Source organism: Aplysia californica, unplaced genomic scaffold (genome assembly GCF_000002075.1).
Source record: "Aplysia californica isolate F4 #8 unplaced genomic scaffold, AplCal3.0 scaffold00002, whole genome shotgun sequence".
In the NCBI taxonomy this organism is placed as follows: Eukaryota; Metazoa; Mollusca; class Gastropoda; order Aplysiida; family Aplysiidae; genus Aplysia; species Aplysia californica.
In genome coordinates, this window is record NW_004797272.1 from 2,130,759 (window position 1) to 2,140,627 (window position 9,869).

The 9,869-nt window shown below is 40.8% G+C and overlaps 1 protein-coding gene across 1 annotated transcript in view; it reads right to left on the reverse strand.

The window, feature by feature from the left end:
- Window positions 1-9,869, reverse strand: part of LOC101852740 — a gene marked incomplete in the record, with an annotated part of 243,635 nt that overhangs the window by 20,470 nt on the left and 213,296 nt on the right.

The following is a 9,869-nucleotide window of genomic DNA, read 5'->3' on the forward strand; positions in this document are numbered from 1 at the left end:
CCCCCCCCCTTCCCCTTTCCCCCAGAAAGACAAAACACAAGCAAATACACAAACAAAAAAACGACAAACAAAGAAAGAAAAACACAGAAGAAACAGGATACCACAGGGAATTCACTAAAGAGGACGACGTCTGATAGACACGGCGAAACAGCAAAACGCATGCTTGGCTGTCGAGGGACTTTGTCTAAAGTAACTTAAGTATGTCTTTGAGAATGGGTCAGAACCTGGGGAGAAGCTTCCAATTCAGACAGGAGTCTCAAAACACTACTGAGTAATCTAGTAACACCCATAGACCCCAAAGTGAATAGTAGCAGAATCAACTTAAGGGGCTTTCAATTCCCCTTTTCTCTTTCCAGACCCTAACGCCCACAGCTGTCTCCTGGGCAGCTAGTCGAATTAGTCTACGCCAAGGGAATCAATGCCAATTTGCTGGCAATCAAGTCTTTTGGTTTCTCTGCTCCTCTTCGCTCTCTCTTTCTCTCACTGTCTCTGTCTCTCTGTCTCTCTGTCTCTCTCTCTCTCTCTCTCTCTCTCTCTCTCTCTCTCTCTCTATGTGTCTCCGTCTCTTTCTTCAATCTCTCTGTCTATCTGTTTGCCTGTCTGTTTGTTTGTCTGTCTGTCTGTAAGTCTGTTTGTCTGTCTATGTCTTTGCCCCCCCCTCCCATTTCTTATTTTCTAAAAAATATGCTAATATAATTTCTTGACAACAATAAATACGTCTAATATATCGATGAGCTAAGAAAGCATTGCAGGAGGACCAGAAAACAAGACTATTAACGCCAATAACAGTTTATACGCACAATGCCTTCAACTCGAAAGATACAATGCGAAAGACGACAACCGATAACATCGCATCATGGTGCACAGATGGAGACTGGAACGGCGTAGACTCTACTGTACTCGGGTTGCACAAAAAGAGTGGACCCTTTAATGTTCTGTAATAACTTCTTTGCCTTATTGTACTATGTTCTGTTGACTTAGCTCCTTTCCCCACCCTTGTTAAATATCTAATTCAGTAACTTATTTCTGATTAATCGAAGTCACATTTAAGTTCCATCTCAAAGTTATCCCCATTCTTTTCGTTTTCGTTCTCTTCCGCCTAGTCTCTTCCTCCTCCTTTTCCTCCTCCTCCTTATTTTCCTCCTCTTCCTCCTTCTCATTTTTCTTCTTCTTCTTCTTCTTCTTCTTCTTCTTCTTCTTCTTCTTCTTCTTCTTTCTTTCTTTCTTTCTTTCTTTCTTTTTGTATCAGTTCATCTTTCTTTTAATCTTTCATTCTTTCTAAACCATAAATACACAGACATACAGTTGCACACAAATGAACGCACGGATACCCATAAGAAAACGGTTAGAAAGTCAAGAAACGCAATCTTCAACGGATACACTTTCATTCCTACCTCAGTAATCACCTTTAAAAAAAAAAAGGTTTAACGCCCTTCTCAAAACTAGTAGGTTACTGGTAATCTCCTTACATCGACCTATATAGCAACGATGACGACAAGAAAAAACACCGATAAGGACAACCACAACTCACAAATTAATCATATATGTCAACAATAATTATAGTCTTTTCTCAACAAGCAACCCCAAATAAACAAAAATGAATTACAGTTTTGAAAAAGATTAACGCTAAAGTCGCATCTTGAAACTTTTAACCCTTAACTGTTTTCATGTAGAGAAAATATAGCCTATGTCAGCAACCCCCACATTCATAAAGTTTCCCTGTCATAACGTATCACAAGATATCCGTTGGCTCGGCCTATAAAGCAGAAGCAGCTTCAAGATTTCACAAAGTCCTCTAATCGTGATTTTTCACGTGCAAGGTCAGGGTCAGAGGCTGTCACCATCTATCACATCAGCGGCAGGGGTGAAAAAAATATGATCCATACAGGAAATGAGCAAAACGGGTGGGCGGAAAATTGTGTGGGAAGGAGGGTGTTAAAAGTGGGCGAACCGGTGGCTTAGCAAATTAAGTCCAATATTCAAGCCGGCTGACCAGGAAGAGATTCCCCCCCCCCCCACACCTCTACCACGAGAACGGAGAATCAGCTTTCCAGTACTGGACGTCTATGAACATGAATGGAGAAGTTCAATACCCGGTCCTCCGAATAGTTTTTTTTTTTAAGTACTGTCATCGCTGAACCCATAATTGGTCACATAAGTGTTGGATGCAATAACAAAGTTAAATATAATCGGGGAATACAATATGAAACATTTAATAATCCTTCCATTTTACCGAAAGTAGGGTCTACATATTATGCTCACTCCATACTTGTAAAAATAGTAGAAGAGGGTAAATTTTGCTCAAAATCCAAACGAAAGACGAAAGATAAGATTAAATCACCCTTCGAGTTCTATGGGAGAGCCTCCAAAAAACAAAAGAACGTAGTAAAATCTACGGAAAGAGCAATGAACACCCCCCCCCCCCCCCCCCGACACTCCGCCATCATTTTACTGTGTATGGAAACGACAACGATCTGGTCGTCAACTGTTGAGAATACAATTTACAGAAGATAAAGAACAACTAGTTTAATTAATTACGGTAAAAAGGAGAAATTAGAGAAAATACTGTAGGTATACCTTGGGGCATATGGTGGCTAGCCCTAAAATAAGTAGGACTACCACAAGTAAAGTACACTAAGTTCTATGTCCTCCCCCCAAAAAAACAAAAACAAAACAACAACAACCAAACAAAGAAACAAAAAACAAACAAACAAAAAAACCCCAACATGAACAGTTTCCGTTCTAAGCATCAGTCTAGTTTTCATTCTGCTCAGTACATCCATCCTATGAATCAATACGAACAACCTGGTGGGCAGAAAATAAAAACCAGAAGACGAGCACATAGTTATTGCTGAACCAGCTTTTATGTTCATCAAGCCAATGTCCTAAACACAAGTCTGTACCGAATTAAGGAAAGGCCATTATTTTACGGGTAACTAGTTCGGAGATTTGGTAGATGGCTTCGACCAAGGTAACTGGCGTTTTCTGAGCGCGCTGACTCAGGTGTATTTATTGCGCCCCGCTACCTTCCGACGTTCTGTAATAACTTTCTTTCTCAATGCCGGCGGTTATCTTTTTTAACAGACCACCTCATTTAGAAGGACTAAAACAACATGCCCAGACCTATTCAGACATGTATGAAATACGTATTATCCAGCTTAAGATGGTAAGTTAACGCACCTTTACATTGTGTCAGAGTCCATGGTCTATTTATTGATTGAGTAGGTGTTTTACGGAACTATCGACTCAATTTTGGTCACTCCATGGCCTAGAGGTTAAGCACTTTGACGTCACACACAGAAGACGCCAGTTCGATTCTCGGGTTTTTTAATCGAATATTTCAGTCTGTGTGCCGGAGAGCTGTATCCGGTTTCCCTCGCATCCCCGGGTGGCCCTGACAAGGAAGGTTCAAGGCCATCTCTTATATGATCTGAATTAACTGTGTCAATGGAGGCGTAAAACAACTATATCTATTGTAAATGGATGTCACCTTTCTGTTCAAAAGGATATTGGTGAGACAAGAACACAAGCTCATGCACACACTAAGCGGCTGACTGGGATATTTACTGCCCAACGTATATACACCCAATTGGAGGACGAATATAGTAAACGCATTTGAAGGTGCGGATCGCAAAAGACACAATTCACACATGCATCTAAGTCTGAAATGCATATAATGTTTTTTCCCCCGAAAATACGCTTTATCCCATCCAGGAACTGTTCTATCCTAACCTAAGTAGAGTGGTCATTCTCCTGTTTTCTCATGGCCCACCTGATCAGTTTTTCTATAACCCAGGCGTTAAAAGCAAGAGCCAGAATTGAGTTCACTTGTGTTGCATCCTGTGCGCATCAGCCTTTATCTTTACCTAAGCAGAGATTCAATTTTATCCCCGCTTACAACCACATCCCATTTCGCCGTATCGCTATGATAGCATCGATCATGATTCATGGGGCTCATGAATAAAAGCATAAGTATTTTAACACGAAGAGGGAAAATAAACAGACAGATTTTGACGCAGCATAGACGAGAGATGAACACACTCTGCGGCGAGCATCTCCAGTAGACACTCACTTTTACGACACGTTCATCACAAGACAACGTCATAAATCTTCTCAGGGTGTCTGCGAGTAGAACACAAAGCGAGGCCGACTCCCCCCGTGGGCTCCAGATCCGTTTCAACTCATAACATGTTTCCACTTTCAGCTCACACTCCTCTTACCTCTCAGGGGTAAGCTGGCTGATCTGGCATGCTCTGGGCGTCTAATTTAGGCAGACATGTCACAAAAGTGCTCCTTGTCAGGATACAAGACTGGGACTTCAGTGTATTTGTGCTCAATTTTGAGGGAGCCAGTAAACAGACACCCTTGCTATAGAAAACGAGAGCTATTTAAAGATAAGGACTTGAGTTTGTTGATCCAAGGCAAGCTTTATGTTTTCATTGTATATAAGTCTGAGTAGGTTTCCAGCACGTGACACGGCTTTTGGGCTTTAGGTTATTCTGAGATTTTTTTCTTTCTGAGAGACTGTATCAAAATGCGTAAGCACTTGAGAATGAGCATTGTTTTCTTAAATGCCACCCAGTCAAACAATATAAATTTTGATGCCGCAACCACACAGTATCATTTTTTACCATTCCCCGGAAATGATTCCAGACATTGGGAACGTTCAGCGGAGAACGTGTTGAAGTTCTGGTACAATGTTCTGCAAAGAAAACTGTGTAACAATTTTAAAGAAAGTTAGTTTTTAGCTTGAAACTGTCCGCTTCGGAGGTTTCTCACATGCAGTCAATCCATAGCACGAGAGCCCCTCTAATTCAACCCTTTTCCTCTTCCTCCTCCTCCTTTTCTTCTTCTTCGTCTCTTCTTCTTCTTCTTCTTCTTCTTTTTCTTTTTCTTTTTCTTCTTCTTCTTCTTCTTCTTCTTCTTCTTCTTCTTCTTCTTCTTCTTCTTCTGCTTCTTCATTCATTCATTTGACCAAATGAGAAACTTTTGTCCTGTAAGAGTATTCATGACTTGTTTACAAAAAGCCAACAGGGGAACAACGTTCCATACTTCCTGGCGTGTGCAGTCGGGTCTGATGATGAACGACTCAGGCGCATTATATTGCTGATAATACCGTGCATCGTGGCAACACTCTCGATGTTCCGCATTAACCGCGTGATCGACGAGTATTCTATACTCTCTGCGTGGATGGGTTTATTTCTCTGCTGTACGTCATGCTGAGCATAAATGAATAATTTGTACCGCTGACAACAATTTGCAACCTACCCATGAGGGTTTCATTGTACTCTTTTGTATTCCAAGTGCAGGCACGATACAGATTGTGGCGTCGGTAGTCTAGAGGTTAGGTTACCGGACTCGCAATCATGACGTGGCGGGTTCGGGGTTTGATGCTTGGCTCGGTCCGACGTTTTGTCCTTGGGAAAAGCATTTACCCATTTTGGCTTAGTCTTGTGGGAGATGGACGTCGCATTCGGATGTCTCTTCTTAAATAAAACAGGGACCACTACACTTAAACAATTTTCCATATTTTTCCGACACAGCTGTGGATGATTGTGTGGCATAGCAAATTGCCTCCTTAGCCAGCCAAGCGTAAGTTTGGGGTTCAAATCTGAGTGAGGCCAGAGACAGCTTTCCAAACTTTTCTAAACATGTGTCAGACGGGGGACCGAGTGTTCAACAGCCCCCCCCCCCAACCCCTCCCCCCTTTCTCTACTTCCCGTTTGTAATAACCGGTTCTGTGTCTAGATGGTCGTCAATAATCACCACACCAAATAATCTGATAATGAAATCGACCAGAAATGAAAACTCGAAAAGTATACCGTTCTCAGTATGTTGCCCTCGGTGTCGAAAGATGTCATGGTCAAAACGTAATTGCGCCATCGAGTAATCTCTCCAATTAAAAAAAACCACATATTATTTCCCACTACAAGTTTATTGATTTACTAGAGAAGCTTTTTAAGTGTGTTTTTTTAAATAGGCAGTTTTCCTATCTCTCTTTAATGGGTCTTGAAAAAAGTGTTGGTTTTGTACTGTTCGTAACAACTACACAACGATGTCGATATTTGTTGTAATTTTCGCCTCTGATTGGGGGTTCCATAACCTCCCGGGGCCTAAAAAATTACTTTTGATCAAAAAAAGCTAATCAGATCTACACCTCACGCAATTTTCTCAAATATACGCGTGTTCACACAGGAAGGTACCCTGGCCAGTCGGAAAAAAAAATTGAACATAACTTAAAATGTACTGGCATTTGAGGTGAAGTGGTTGAGCGCTTCGCAGTCGCAAACATAGGACCTTTGTTCGATTCCCATGTGGTGTGAATTTTTATTTTTTTTATCGCGGTTCTGTGTCTGTTTGCTGAGATGATGTTTCACTCTTTAGTCCGGGTTGGACCTCACAGCCAGGGTCGAGAAAAATGATCTAAGTATTGTCAGTGGGGCGTAAATCATAATCAATTAAAATTACAATATTCAAACCCTGAAGAGAAAAAAGTTCCAAACCTATTTGTGATTAGATCATTGCAATTTGTTAAATTAGCCGAAAGGGCAATGTACAGGAGCAAAATGTAGATTCAGTTTTTTGCTTGTTTTAAAAAAAAATTCCTAGCCCATTTCTATTTAAAAAGATTAGCGCAAAAAGCTGCTTGTGATATTATCCGTTCTTTTTGGTAAGTGTTTTATTCGCAACTGCATATGAGCGCGCCGGACACATTAAAAATTTTCAGTCGGTAGGAACTTTTGAATTTTGCCCGGGTGAAAGCCGAAGCCTACTCTTGTCGATTTTGGACCTCCAAGGGATCTTTAACGTGCGGAACTTGCACACGGGACCACAGAGACTTTTCGCCCTAGTCTGTGAATGTTAAGTGTAGATCTTTCCTACCCTGGATGAAAGACAACAGTAAGAAAGAGCAAAGGAGCAGCAGTAGAAAGGCTGCAAAACGAGTCAGGGGCCCAGAGGAAGGGGCAAAGGGGTGGGGGCAGAAAGTCGAGACGAAAGCAGACGACAGAACATAGCTAGAGAACAGCTAAAGAGGTGAAAGGAGACAATTTAGAGAAGAAAATTCCCATCATTATCCGGGCTCGAACCCGGAACTTATTGAATGAGAGGCACACACCTTAAACTGTAGGCCACGATGGTATCCAATAGTGTATTATGTACATATTCATTATAACATGTAACTGTTACAGATAGAGATTCAAAGAATATAGACGTAAGTCATGCGTCTGAGAGCAATAAAGATTTTAGGATATGATGGTGGTGGTGCGGGGTGAAGTGGGATTGTGCTTAAATACATTTAGAGTTAGTCCCATCTTCCTCTGCTCCAGTTAGTTGTTTAACAACAACCATATCATTGTAAAGAAAAGCTAACTTAATTATCTTCGAAAATACAAGCTTTAAGAAAGCAAAATTGGAGCAATCATAAATTGTTTTCTTATTTGTTGTTTGTTCGTTTCTTGGATAGTTTCTCGAATTTCTCGGACGTCTTACATTTTCCAATTTATTCTATTAGAGTTTGGTGGTACTCAAGGTACTGACGTTAAACAGAACCAACGCTTCTCTCACACAACACACTGCCAGACGAGAGCACGAGGAAATACGTTAAGGGAGCAAACTGCCAGCTCAGATCAAAGATCATCACTCTTTGACACGTGTCAGCAACATGAATGAAGTAAAGCAAAGAGCAGGAAAGTGAAAACAGAGGACAGAAAGAGAGAAGAGAAGAGAGAGAGAGAGAGAGAGAGAGAGAGAGAGAGAGAGATAGGGAGATAAAGAGTGAGAGACAGAGAGAGAGAAGGGGAAATGATGGAGAGAGAGGGGGGGGGCAGAGAAAGAGATGAAGGAATAAAGAGCGAAAGCGAGAAAAAAAAGACTCAAAAGAAGTGAGAGAGAGAGGAGAGAGTGAGTGAGGGCAAGAGCGAGATATAGAGTTCGAGAGAGATAGTGAGAGAGAGAGAAAGAGACAGACAGACAGACAGACAGCCAGACAGACAGACAGACAGACAGACAGATAGACAGACAGACAGACAGACAGACAGACAGACAGACAGACAGACAGACAGACAGACAAACAGACAGACAGACAGACAGACAGACAGACAGACAGACAGACAGAACAAGAGAACAGAAGAAGTGTCAGGCGATCGGAGGAGTTACATCACGGATGAATTAGATAACCCTGAGCAGTGCGAACATGTGACACACACATCTTAACACTACAAAGCACGAGGCTATATAAACGATATGAGGACTTTTGGCTTGATAGAGAGAACAAATGTTCTAGCAGGCAATGAGGGAGGGCGCATCTATTTAGGCAACAGAGTAAAAGCAAACCGAAATCAGATGGATACTTCCGGTATTGCCGAGCAGCCACGAGAGAAAAATGTGCCTCGACATTTGGCATCCTGGACATATTCTTGCGTAATATGTTGTGTTGTTCCCATAAACAACAGCCGCGTAAAACGGGAAGAACGTGAGAAGGAGCTTCACATAATATACACACACACGCGCGCGCGTGCTCTCGACTCACGCATACATTTTACGTATGTCGTTTCATAAGGGGATTGGGGGGGGGGGGGCTGGTTTATAAACCTATCTCGGTAACTATGACCTTTCAGATAAAGCCTTATAGCAAGGAGGTATAACAGGAAAACATCTCTAAAATCTAACTTTAATTTTGTTGTTGTTCGAGTCTACGGCTGCCTTGGTAACGGCTTCCATATTGAAAATAAAGAGTTTTCATAAAGTAAAAAAATTTTTTAATTTTACCAACCAAATTTAAGTTTGGTACATAAATAGATATACTCAATGCAAAATATTATACGGTTGGGATCTTGGATACCTTGAATAGGAAAAAAGTTAAAAATGGATAACTGACCTACCCCTTCATACCTTTGAATTGGACTACATTGTCAGCCATGTAACTCACTTATGAATGCATCGATTTTATTTTCCACCAATATAAATTTAGGTTATGGTATGAATAACAAGCCCTGAAATTTCATTGAAATCAAAAAGAAAATAAAAAAAGTAGATGAGAAAAAATATCAAAAATTGAAGTTTTGGGAAAAAAACGACTTTCTGTTACATAAAAGGCAAAATGAAGGTTCTAGGACAGAAAATCTGAAAGATGGTGATTGTAACGCAAGTAGTAAGCACTTTTTAGATTTTCAAGTGATTGGAGTATTATAATACGTAAAAAGTCCAGACACCATAAATTGACCAAAATCGTCAATTTAAAAAAGCCCCCCCCGCCCCACTTAAAGCCTTCAGTCTTCAAACCATGCCGTCATACATAATCGTAGAGTAACTGTGTCGAAGTAGGCATACACAACACCTATATATATACTTTTTATAAACAATCAACAACAACAACAACATATTCCATTACAATTGAGCAGAGAAGGGTAGGTGAACAAAGAGCACAAAAAAACCGAACCATCTAGTTTTTACTTATTCCGTGGTCAGCATTTTTTAACATCTCGGTTTCAGCTGATTTCTTGTTTCTTTCGTCTAAAAAAATTGTAATCGCCCCAGAAGAAAACTTTCTTGTGTCGTTAGCCTTATCGCGTGATATCACGAGTGATTCTGTCGTGTAATATGCGGAACATCAGGGGTATTTTCAACTTTGCGTGACAATAAGAAAAGAAACCTTAGTCGAAACAAACATGGAGCAAGTCAAAGGTGCCGTACGTTCAACCGGTATTGTCAAAGATGAAACAGCATTTTAGAGATACGTTTACGAAGAAACAGATCAGGGTCTTAGACACTGTGGCTAAAATAAAAACAAATATGAGATAAGACGAAACTCTGGGGTGATGATGATGATGATGATGATGATGATGATGATGATGATGATGATGATGATG